The sequence below is a fragment of the Oryza glaberrima genome, chromosome 5, assembly GCF_000147395.1.
Source record: "Oryza glaberrima chromosome 5, OglaRS2, whole genome shotgun sequence".
Classification (NCBI taxonomy): Eukaryota; Viridiplantae; Streptophyta; class Magnoliopsida; order Poales; family Poaceae; genus Oryza; species Oryza glaberrima.
Window position 1 is genome coordinate 20,421,947 of NC_068330.1, and position 13,742 is coordinate 20,435,688.

Below are 13,742 nucleotides of genomic sequence, written 5' to 3' on the forward strand. Positions count from 1 at the left end.
CCATATTAGCAAATTGTGTCAAAAAGTGCTTTGGGATCACTCCCTCTCTCTTTCTCTCTTTCACTTTAGTGCTAGAATGGCAAAACTTTCACATGCATCTAAACACCAACTAGTACTTTTGCAATGCCAAAACTTTTACCATCAAAACTTTTGTCATTTGCCATTTAACATTCCAAATGGATCTAAACAAGCCCTTTATTTTATTTATTGCTGTTTCTAGTAAATTATCTTCTAGAATTACCAGCCAAAATTGTCGGCTAGATAACTGCGGCTTTGTGTTCGTGTCGCCCTGGCAGAGTACAAGAAGACCAGTGCATGTCGCGTACGTAGGCCTTTTGGGCCCATACACCCCATGTAACGGCCCACTCACTCAGCCAGCCTTAATCATGGCCCGCACCACCCGCGACCCCGTTCCGGCCCAACTAAAATGGGCTACACGTATGCCGCAATCCAGTTCCGATCAGACCAAAATGGAGCTAGCGTCCTCACCAGCGTGGGCCGTGGTGGTCTACCAACTTCTCCTCTTCTCATTTTTCACGCACACGTTTTCTCATTCTTTCAAGTTGGTTCAAGAAAATCAATTTCGATCTTTTCTTAAAAAGTTTTTGTTAGCTGATAGAAGCACTGCGCACTCAATTAACGGAATCATGTGTTAATTCATCATCTGTTTTACGCGTCAAGAGGGAAAGGTTGACTTTAAAAAAAAAGAAACACAACCTCCTAACTAGAGCGAAAGGTAGGGCTTGAAGATGTTTTTCTACTACACGTCACGTGTATGGTTCCAGATCCAGGACTATCCGACAACACCTGCTAATCACTTCATCAGCTCATGGTACGGAGGACTTCCTCCGTCTCTAAATATTTAACATCGTTAATATTTTTAAACATATTTAACCGTTTGTCTTATTCAAAATTTTTTATAAAATATGTAAAATAAAAGCATATTTAACAATGAATCAAATGATAATAAAAATAATTATTAATTAATTAATTTTTTTAAATAAGACGAACGGTTAAATATGTTTAAAAAATCTACGGCGTCAAATATTTAGGAATGAAAGGAGTAGTTATTAGCCGAACAGTGTTTTCGTCATCATGCGTAAAGGTGCAATATATCGTCCAAGACTGATCAAGGCTAGCTAATGGCTAGTTGCGGACTAATCACCGAGTAATTAGTGTAGAAAGGACAACGAGTAGCCTGCAAATTAAATCCGAATCTATCGATGGATCAGGTTGCGATCCGAATGATATCTGACAAGACATCGATCACCGTATGTGTGCTCGTCCTGAAGAGAGAAAAAACAACGACATGACCCAATCGATGGAGCCTGGCTAGCTTTGACATTGTGCAACTCTATATGAGCATAGCAACTGGGGACTGGACACTTCTGCCACTTGAGCTGCGTGGAGTTGCCCTCACAACAAATCACTGAAATCACCATCAACAAGATATCTAGGGGCCGTTTGGTTGCTATCTTCAATTTACGATGTCTAAGGTTAGCTATGCCATAACTTCCTAGACAATCGTTTAGTTCATTGCCACATCTGTGACTCGCCACACTTTTCAACCATATGGTCCTACGTATCATTGACCCAATTTTTTAACTAAGCTTGTCTAAGGTGTTCCTAAGAATTTATGAGCCACAACTTTTGTGACAAGCCACAACTTATCTTAATTGTGGTTTGGCAAAGATAGCCACAAACCAAATAACCCCCTAGAGCATGGTTTTTCTTGTGATCCTGTAGTGGCTATGGTTTTGGATTCTGCGAGGCATCTGTTGCACTACGTCGATGACAACATTGGGTTTTCTTATTTAAAATACGGAATCGCCTAAGTTTCATATGACAGAAATTTTATGGTAGAAAGAAATCCACCATTAGATCCACTCCACGATTCATGCTACATTCCTTCTTCAGCTTCGATGACCGCCAATGACCCGATGAATTAAGGCTTACCATTCTGGGTTAGGGAGGGGATAAGAGGAGAGGGAAGAGGAGGACATCACTAGTTGCCACATGAATGGAGAAGGATGGTGGAGGTAAAGTGGAACTTTTGGTTAGGAAACGGCGGCTGACGATGACAAATACAATGACAGAGAGTCACCGGAGACAGGAAAGACGGTGACGGGAGCACTCGTTATGCTAGCTTGGCGAAGAGGATAAGCAGATGAGGAGGCTGGTCCAACGGGCCTCACTGACATCGTTGATATCTTCCTACCAACCAGCAAGATCAGGCGGCTACGTATTGGGACGATGGCAGCGGGAGATCGAATAGAGGAAGAGTCAATCGAACAAAAAGAGGAAGGGCAGCCAGGGGGAACAGAAGAAGAGGAGTTTGGCATTAGTGTGCTTAAGTGAATCTTAAAATCAATCCATCCAATAATTAAAAAGAAAAGAATATATATATATATATATAGGTGAGATTTTCTATTGCATATTATTGGAAAGATCTTTAATATATCCTTCCATGTTTGGAAAGAAACATGATTAAGTGGAATACTAGTAGCTTTTTATCGCTGTGTGCGCACCAGCGAGGTGGGTACCTTCAGTTGCGAGAACCTTGGAATCCTCGGCCCACTCCCCAGAATTTCTGAGTGGTCCTCGTGCCGGCCGCGGCGTCGGCATCGCCACAAAAAGGGGGCAAAAACCGGAGGCGAGTGCGCGTACAAGTCGATATATATGACGCTGGAGTATGCACGATCATTTGTTTGCTCATTAAGAAAAAAGAGACCTATCTAACAAATTTGTGCTCTCTCCGTCCCAAAATAACTTAAGCTAGGATATACCATAATATATCCTAATACGACGAATATAAATAAAATGATGTTTAAATTCGTTGTGTTAGAACAAGTCATATTTATAGATTAAGCTATTTTGAGACGATGTAGTATTTAGGATTGATAGGACGAAGGGGTACCTCCGTGGGATTGTCAGTGACTCAGTGTTGCTGGTCAGTGGTCACATACTCACATGCATCACGTGGGCACACATACCGTTGGAGAGACAAATTTAACTTCGGCCGTGTTTAGTTGTTTTGGTAAAAAAAATTTAACGTATACGGATACACATTTAAAGTATTAAACGTAGACTAATAACAAAACAAATGATGAGAACACAACTAGCTCGAATATAACAATAACTACCTTATGTATTAATCAACCAAAGGTGTATATGTTCTATATTAGATTTACTTGTTATATATTTGAACAAACGTTGCTACACAATAAGTTTTGTGTGTTTTTGCTTGCAGAAGTACTTGCTTGGGCGAAAGAAAAGAGACCGAGCGTAAGGAATGCATGGATGATTGAAAAATTTGATTGGGGATCAAACCAAGACCTTTTCCAAGTCTTTTTTCATCTCACCACGTCACTTTTGGTCTATAGAAGACAAGAGATAAAGTTCTACACGTTTTGGATTCGGATTCGGGCCTCCTGACAGCATCAACTTCAAACGGACCTAGCCACTGATCTAGAAAGAATTTTGAGGCCCATGAGTACTTGTTGGAAAGCTTATGGAGTCTACTTTCAGATGGTTTTGGTCCTACATCAAAATTCCTACCGAGCTGCCCGGAATATGCAAAACAAGCCACATATATCATCTAGTCCGAATCTGATTTGTGTTTTGTACCTTGTAATTGCGTCGTGGGCTTAGCCCAAGGGGGTGTGCGCCCTAGGGCAACCCTAGGACGTCCATAATTATATTTATTCAGTAGACGTCATCGTTTTAAGTCGGGTTTTGCTTAGATTAATCTGTCAAGAACAGTTTCGCCGCTAGATCGGTTTGTGGAACCCCAAATTCGAGTGCTTAATCGCAATCTATCTTATTCTCGCTTGTGTTCTTCGATTCGTATGTAGGGATTAGCCTTCTCGGCGAGGTCAACCGGGTTTCGGCACGGTCGATAACCAGAGGAGACGTGGTGCTGCGATTGCGGGGCTCAGTAACGTATTCATTCAGAAGCCGGATCGAGTTGTGTCGCGACTCCGTCCAAATCAACTGTTTATCAATACCTATCGGAAGATCGGAACCTAACATCCCTCGTCCACAAATGCACTGTAAATGTAAATATCTTTCTCTCTTCGTCAATCTTCTTTGTTTCATGGTCAGGGTTAATAAGCCAGCACGGGTTCGTCGATCCGAACGTGAGAGTGAGAGATGTGTGGCACGTATACATCTATGGAAGCTGAGCAACCAGTGCATTGGCAATCCCTTTCGGAGAAGGAAACAAACATATAGCCCCATAATCCATCAATCTGTCGACGCACGGGCCGGTGTCACCGGCCATCTGTCGGTCGGTCGATCGATTATCAATCAAACGGCGTCCAGACCATTCAATTTGTTGCTACTACTAGTCCTTGCTGGAGACAACAAATTTATCGGTGTACCGCGTATTGTACGCACTGCACGTACGTTTCTGTTCGTGCATATATATATTGTGTGTGTGCTTGCATGCCCATCCGCGTAAGGATCGAGTCGTACTAGTACGTGCGTAGGTTGCTCCGCTTCAAAGCAACCGGTACGCTAGCTTTCGCTTCAATGGCGCGCCCTCGTACCAATCGAGCTCTGCTCTCTGCAAGACTGCAAGCAGCAGTACGCAGTATTCAATACCGGTGCTTCAATTCGTAGTATGTGCTGCCTATGTACGGCGGCGAGCATCCGCACAGTTTGTTACACATGCATCGACGTTTGTTGCACGTTGCAAATTACTGATAGGAAATTATATAAGGCGCCGTCCATCCTACAGAAGATTGTCTGAGATCATCTGCTGGTGTTATATTTTTTTTGTCTGTTAGGACTATAGGGTGTGTTTAGTTCACACTGAAATTGGAAGTTGGTTGAAATTGGAACGATGTGACGGAAAAGTTGAAAGTTTATGTGTGTAGAAAAGTTTTGATGTGATGGAAAAGTTGAAAGTTTGAAAAGAAAATTTGGAACTAAACATGGCGATAGTAGGGTTCAATATAGGAGCAGTGTTTTCTTTTCCACAGTTTTATAAATCAGTCTTTTCTTTCCTTTTATCTCCTGACAATGACCTTTTCCGACCTTTTTGCTTGATGTAACTAAAACTCTATTTTCTTCTAATATATTGACATGCAATCTTTTTTACATTTACGAAAAATTAAGGTGCATTCATAACCAACTCGTCCGTACGTGATCGAAGTGTAGCTTGCAAGCAAGGGAGAATATGCAGGATTAATTGCTTTTTCTTTTTGCAATTGTACATAACATGCATATATACGCACATACATCTTTATACATGCAACAGCACACTCACACTCTACGAGTATGTCCTCTAACACATGCTCTAAGAGACGGAAATCGACGACACATTCTTGATCTCACTAAATTCCTGTTGAAAGTCCACCTACATGTACGTAATATTCATGGACATCAAAATTTTAATTTTGGTGGGTGTAGTAATACACTCACGATTCTACCACCATTTCATTTGGTGCTTCTCCGCGGGATTAATATGTGATTTAACCACACCTCAATTATTTGACCTGCAATCTTGTTCATAATTGGTTGTAGTTTTCATAAAGTAAAGTTAGGAATAAGTTATATCACTCTATCTTTTTTAAAAAAAATAATGGAGGAACTAATTGCCACCCCGGTGCAAACGAGCGGGTGTCATGTAGGGTTTACAAAACCGTGCGGTTATCATGGTCACGTGTTGTAACCTTCTCAGTTTTTAAAACCATAGTATACCTCGCGGTAACCGCATGGTTTTCACGATAACCGTGTGGTTACCGCTAAATGGTGGGGCAATGATAACCCCACCCAAAACGGTTTGGTGAACCCTAGTTTCATATAACCACAAGCTATCTCACTTCTCCGATCTTCCCATGAGTAGTATAGTACGCGGTGAACTCTTTAAGCATGCTTTATATTGTATATATTTGTATATATTTTTTAAATAAGACGAATGGTTAAACATGTGTTTAAAAAATAATGGTGTCATCTATTAAAAATACACAGATTTTGTGCACATAAAGCTGGTGGCATATAGTACTCCTAATTCACAAGTCACAACGGTGATTTTATAACTCAGAAATTTTCAGGGCCAAGATGGAAAGATATATATGCACATAAAGCAGGTGGCATAGTGCTCATAATTCAGAGGTAATTCAGAGGGTGTTTGGATCCCTTGGTTCTAGAACTAAAATAGGACTAAAAACTTTAGTCCATACTTGTTTGGATGTAGGGACTAAAGGTCATTAATTACACTGTACAAAGACTATGTTACCTCTAAAGCCATGCAAAGAGAGCCCATGGCAGCGGGGCAAGAGGTGGAAGAAAAACATTTTAGTCTATATAAGCTTCTTCCATAGGGATTAATGGACTAACATATTTTTAGTCTCTTCTAGTCACCCCTGTCTAGAACTTTAGCATTAAAGAAGGCTAAAGTGGAGGGTCCCTCCAACCAAACAGGCCCTCACAACGGTGAGCATATATAATCCAAATCGGCTGGCTAGGTTGTCGGGCATATATATGGGGCCATGGCATGGAATGATGTGACCGTGAGCTAATAATTAACTTTCAGTTGACCTTGCAATAGGACTTCCCGAGAATTATGTGCCTGGCATGTTGAACGTTGATATCAAACCATGACCACCCGTTTAAGAGCTAGTGGAGCAAATATCTTAAACAGAAGTTGCAACAGGAACAAAACAACGTTGGACTTGCATGTACTATGTACAGAACCTTTACAGCCACACTCGCACTTAAAGCTCGCCTCGGAAGGAACATCGAAAGCAAAAGCATGGAGAGCTCGATCGATCGTGCACCAAACGGATTCCAAAAGGAGAAGCTCTCAATATATAGTGCCAGCAGTGAGCTGCCTTTAACCCTTTCGCTTGCATTGCTTTAGGGCTTATTCGAAACGAAAGAATATAATTTACAGGAGTATTGATAAGAAACAGTTCAATAATCTCTCTAAAATTTTCGTGAAAATCCTTCAAAACCGAACAGTCCCACGAGGGACGTCGCCCTATGCATCCACGACACATGGCGCTGCAGGCTCCATGACGCTTTCTGAGGTCACACAAACGGTAGCAGCGCTATAGCCAGCTACTAGTAGTACCTAGGAGTAGCTTATTAGCTGCATGGTTCAGGGAGATTTCACGTTGGGTGTATTTAGTTTTTTGGGTGTAAAATTTTTAAAAAATACGGATGCACATTTAAAATATTAAATATAGACTAATAACAAAACAAATTACAGATTTCGCCTATAAACTGCGAGACGAATTTATCAAGTCTAATTAATCCGTCATTAGCAAATGTTTAATGTACGTAGTATCAAATTGTCAAATCATGGCATAATTAGGCAATTTACATGCAAACTGTGCAATTAATTTTTTTCCATATTTAATGCTCTATACATGTGTCCAAACATTACATGTATCTAAACATTTGATGTGGCGTCTTTGGCTAAATTTTTTTATCTAAACAAGACTGAAGGCAACATGTATGGATACCGGAGGATGCCCTGTTAATTTTATCGAAAGGCAAATTAAGGCCTTGTTTAATTGCAAACTTTTTCTTCAAACTTCCAAATTTTCCATCACAACAAAACTTTCCTACACATATAAACTTCCAACTTTTCCATCACATCGTTCTAATTTCAACCAAACTTTTAATTTTGGCGTGAACTAAATACACCCTAAAAGGCCAGTAGCACGCTAGCATCACTCGTCGTCGTCCTCCCATGTGTATATATCTCACTCACTCGGTCACTCGGCTGTCAATTCATGGTCCCCTTTGAGTAGAATTCAGCCATTGCTTGCATGCTGTACTGGACCCTACCCCGGCCGGGTTGTTGGTGCCTCGCTGGTGGCCTCTCTTCCTCCTTCTTCTTCTTCTTCCCCTTCTTGGCTAAGATTGATTGCTTAAGCTTGCAGTGATGAAACGAGACAGCCATAACTCCGGCTAGCTAGTGCGTATATATGTAGCCGTAGCAGTACAGTAGTTACTACTACCTAGAAGCACAGCAGAGCGGCTAACCGGTCTCCTTAATTAGTCTTCAAAGCCTTGTGTGATTACAGGTAGGAGGAGGAGGATGAGATGAGTAAGTAGTAGGAGAGGTATAAAGCCGGCCTTGATTGACACGGCGCCGTCGGCTAGTAGCTTGCTCCATGTCGCCGGCTATGTCGTCATTGTTGAGGATGGCGAGGCGCGCGAGGTGGAGAAGCAGGGCACGTGCATTCCTAGAGCTTCCGTCCAGCTCCCCGGCGGGCTAGCTAGCTCACTCCGCCGCCGCCGCCGCCGCCGCCGGCGCGCGCACGGCTGGCTGGCTCCGGCCGGCTGAGATGCATGCACGGATGCATGTGCCCTTCTTCTCCACCGTGCACGCCTCGCCTGCAGCAAGGAGACCTCGAGCACATGGGCTAGCTCAGCACTGCATGGGATTGAGTCCCTGATCACTAAGGTAGCAAGAGCTGCCAGCTGCAGCTTTGCATGGCCGTTTCGCAAATTTTCCAAGATTGCAACCTCCGGCCACGGTTTTTTTTTTGGGGAGAAGAAGACAGGCAGGGGCATGCAGATATGTGCAGGTATGTTGGTCATACTATACTGGATTGATGGCCATGCCATTCTCATCGTTTCGATCTTCCCTTGTGTTTTCTATTTCGAAAGATTGATGATTCTATGCCATGATTAATCAAGTTCTCTTGACCTATATATATCTACAGGCATCTTAATTTGGTAGAGTTAGAGAACCTCATTTGCAGTACTGTGAGCCTTCAACTAGTACATGGCTACATGTACGCACATAATAGGATTTTGGATCTTTAATTTTCGAAAGCAAATTAATTAATTAATACTATTTGTTTTGCCTTCGATTAGTTGAGCGCGGTCAATAAGGATGATGAATGTGTGTTATTCTTCCATCGTCCCTCTACTTAACTTCGGACAAATTTTTTGCATTACAAAAAAACTATAATAAAGCAAAATTACAAAGCGTAATAAGCTAAATATAAGCTAGTTAAATTGTTGTGTACAACGCTTGGAGTACACCTTTTCAAATTATACTTTATGCAATATATGTCCTTGACACATGTATGTACACAAACTTCTGAATTTGGACCTGGCAGATGGATGTGAGTAATTAATCTAATAAGTTGTTTGCATTGGGGTTCTCTTTTGGCTTGTTCAGTCGCCAGATGAGTAGCATCGCTGAAATGCATATGCGAGCTAGAGCTTCTGTACTTGCTGAGATAGCTAGAAATGACAAGTTCCTTGGACACACGCCTTTTGACCGTACGCATGCAATAATGCGTAAGCTAACTACAAGTAGTAAATCTTTCTTATGATGCTCTCTTGTCTTTCTCTGGTGAAAAGCACAAAGAACGTGTCTGGCACTGAAGATGTATGCATGATTGTGCGAAACCAAAAGAGCAACACCAATACACTATACTCCTATATACTACTAGCTGACAGTGGTATTTAAAAGCACGGCGCATATATATACACACCAAAAGAGCGTTTTAACGTTGATACCTTCAACTACTGATTGTAAATTTGTAATACTATAGTGGTAAGATCTAAAGTTAATAGTAGGTGATATTTATTGGTATTTAAAATATTTCATTCTAAATTTAGCAAGCGTACCAGTGTTACTTAATGTTGACCATTTGTTTATTGTGATGACATGTTAAAGAGAGTTTCTAGATTTAATAAGACGCTAGCTTGAAGTTTTTGAAAATTTAAGTCACCTTTTCTAACCATTGAATCAATGGTAATTCTACGGTTCTCGCCATCCCCCTACTTATTGATTACCACTCTCCAATGCTTCTACAATGAAATATCTCACATACAAAAAATCTACAAAATTACATGAAATAAGTTTGTAGCTCATAAAAATTATAAACTTGCATGCAAAAAAATCGAGCTTAGATAAAAATAAAATTAAAACCACATATATAACAACAAAAATGAAGTAACAATGAACTAAAATTGCATGTTACATTTTAGGCTTTGCAATGTGCAATTCTAGGTGAGTGAAAATTTATAATTCCACGCTTGAATCCGAGCAAAATTCCCATGAAAAAAAAATGATGTGTACCACTTTACCATCACACATTTCAATTATAATTATACCTTATAAAAGTGCTATTATTAATGTTATCAAAATGTAATATACATATAAAGTACTCCCTCTGTCCTAAATTATAGGCCACCCTTATTTAACTAATAATCATACTAAGATATCTATGCTAAATATTATGCATGTTATATCACTAGATTCATATTTTAAACTAACTTAGAATGGGATATGACATTTTCTAGTACAATAAATCTAAACAAGGGCATGTTCAGATTTATTGTACTAAGAAACGTCACATTCTATCATAGATTGTTTTTTTAGGGGATAGAGAGAGTATATACATGTTTGCACAACTAGCATATTAATTCCCCATGCGTTTGCAACCGAATTTTAATTAAAAGAATATCATTAACCCGATATACTATTTTTAATTGCTAGATTTTTTTTTACTGACATGTGAATCCTTTAGTCACACTGTTATTTTACCTTCTCACAGAAAGTAAAGAGTTGATGGGGATGGTTTACATGAAGGCCCTCTAGCCTCACCTATCTATTTTCCTCTTAACAAAATAGGAAGTTGGTCGGAGTGGTGGCAGAACCACCGCCACTACTCATGGACCACACTCTCCAATAAATATTCAACGTTTAGGGTAAGTTTGATCAATTTTAGATTTTTATCATTAATTTGTATTGAAACACATACAACACGCATGAAATAACCAATGATCAAAACTTAAAAAAAAATCTGAGATCAAATCTTGTTCTAAGTTAACCTCACGTATTCGTGAGCCGTGACCCTAGCTAAGGGAGTAGATAGAGTAATTCCTCCATAAAAAAAACGAGTTTACAGATAAAGTATGTTAAGTTCGTTGTACTACTTCTATATTTTAATGTATGACGCCGTTAACTTTTTATTCAACGTTTGACCATTCGTCTTATTAAAAAAATTTATGTAATTATTATTTCTTTTATTGTCACTTGATTCATCATTAAATGTTCTTTAAGCATGACATAAATATTTTTATATTTGCACAAAAAATTTGAATAAAACGAGTAGTCAAACATTGGTTAAAAAGTTAACGGCGTCTTACATTAAAATACGGAGAGAGTATTTGATAGAGTTATTTTTTTCCGGAGGGAGTACATACGCGTACCGAACGACGTACGTACGTCTCTGCTGCGTGCCGGCCGATGCTAGACATGAACACATGCGCTTGCTCTGCCCGCGCGATGCAGCGCTCTGCTGGCGCACACGTACTGCACATGTCACGCACTCGCGTCAGCTCGCGATCTTGTCGTAGTAGAAAAAAGGACAAGAAAACCGTACATACTGTAGTTACGTACGTGCGCTCCGGCCGTGTACAGTGCGATCGACGTACTATGGCTTTCACGACGATGACACTGCAACTGTGCGATTAATACATTTCGGGTAGACATGGATGGATGGATCTCGGCGCCCCTGCTTGATTTTGATTATTACTCCATTTTTTTTCTCTCAAACAGTAGAAGGAGTAACGGGTAAAAAAGATCCACCCGTCGCCCGCCGGCCACGCGCTCCTCGATCCGGAGGCCTCCGGCGGTGGACTCCAGTCACCGGTCGTCGGACAGGGAAGCGCTCGTCTTATGTTAGAGAGGGAGAGCGAGGAGAGGAAGATTAGGGAGGGGAGTATTGAGAGCTTTACGTTTGATGTGTAGTCAGGAGGCTGCGAAAATTCATGTGCAGATCTCTTAATAGAATGTTAAAAAAAAATCTCTTAATAGACCTGCCTATAAAAAATAATATTGTTTTGCAGATGGATCTATCAAAAAAAAATCACTAATGAACCTTTACTGATAAAAGGATACATTTTTTACTTGCAGATTTTTTTAAGAAAAAAGTACGAATTACACCTCCGAACTATCGCGGTCGTCCGAATTACCCCCCTGAACCACAAAGCCGGACATTCTTCACCCCCAACTATGCAAACTGGATGAATTACTCCCCTTAACTCAATCCGCGGTGGTTTTAGTCTACGTGGCGTACGTGTGGCAGTCCAATCAGTATTCTATTTATTAAAAAACTGTAGGACCCACATGTCTTCCTCTCTCTCTCTCACTCTTCCTCTCTCTTCTCTCTCTCACTCTCTGTCTCACTCTTCCCCCTCTCTCTCACTCACAGGTCGGCGGCGGCGGGGGACACGGAGCGGCGGCGGCGGCGGCAGTGGGTGACGCGGAGGCGGCGGCGGGGGATGAGGAGCACGACGACGAGGATGTTGACGAAGGAGTGGTGGACGACGATGAGGACGACGCTCAGGCTGCGGCGGCGGCCATGGCGGAGAGGCGGTCATACCTCCTCCTCCCCTCCTCCCTCTCTCTCTCTCTCTCTCTCTCTCTCTCAGGCACAAAGCGCGCACGGCGGTCGGCGTGCGGGCGGCGGCGGCGCGCGTGGAACGGACGGGCCGACGACGAGCACGAACTTCCCCTTGAACGCGCCGGCTGAACGGTAGTCGGCGGAGTGGACGACCTTCCCGGGGAACGTGTCCATCCCGGCCACCACCCTCTCGTCGTTTTCGCCCGCGCCGGCGACGAGGTGCCTCGCCGCGTACCGCTCCGTGCGTCCCGTGGCGAGGTCGACGGCGTCGACGAGCCACCGCGCGCGGCCAGCGTCGTAGCGCGCCGAGCGGACCTCGCGGCGGAGGCGGGTGCGGGGGAGGTAGTCGGGCGCGCTGGCGGCGGTGCTAGCGCTGGTCCGCTTCAACGAGGACGTGCTCGTCGGGCCGGTGCTGATGGGGCGCGCCGTCGGCGCGCTGGTCGCGTCCGCGTCCGCCTCGCCGGCGCCGCTGCGCGCGCTGAATGGGCTCGTGGCCGCCATCCGCAGCCCGCTCGGCATCGGTTTCGACCTGAACGTGCCGCCGGAGACGTTCGGCCACTACTGCGCCGTGCTCCAGTCCGAGATGCTCTGCCTGGAGCTGGAGCCAACGCCTTCTCCTTTCCCTGCTCCGGCGGCAAGGTCGCATTGCTTCCTGTCCGAGGACGACACAAGCAGCAGCAGCACTCAGCATCAGTTAGCTGCGTGAACAGTCGGTGATCTGATGCAGAAGCAGGGTGCAGGGATTGCTTCCAAGCAAGCAGGTGAAACAGAGCTGGAGTAATATTTAAGGCATGTTCAGGTCGAAGCCGACGCAGACGCGCGAAGCGAGTTCCCTCGGCTCGTCTCCTTGCTCTGCTCCACCGACCCCACATCCGCGCTTGCGGCGCGTGCGGCAGCACGCAGTAGCGCTCCAGGACGAGGCTCGTCACCCGCCGCCGCCGACCTGTGTGAGAGAGAGGAAGAGTGAGACAGAGTGAGAGAGAGAAGAGAGAGAAAGTGTGAGAAAGAGAGGAAGACAGGTGGGTCCCACATTTTTTTATAAATAGAATGCTGATTGGATTGCCACGCGTACGCCACGTAGACCAAAACCACCGCGGATTAGATCGAGGGGGGGTAATTCATCCGGTTTACACAGTTGGAGGGTGAAGAATGTCCGATTTTGTGGTTCAGGGGGTAATTCGGATGACCACGATAGTTTAGAGTGTAATTCCTACTTTTTCCTTTTTTTAAAGCTCCCCGTAGAAAATTGAAGGATCGTATGTAAAAATTATCTTTTAAAGTAGAGTGGAGTCTCATTAAGGTTGTATTCTTTCGTTGGCTTTTCCAGCTCAACTCTTCTTTTTTTTCGTG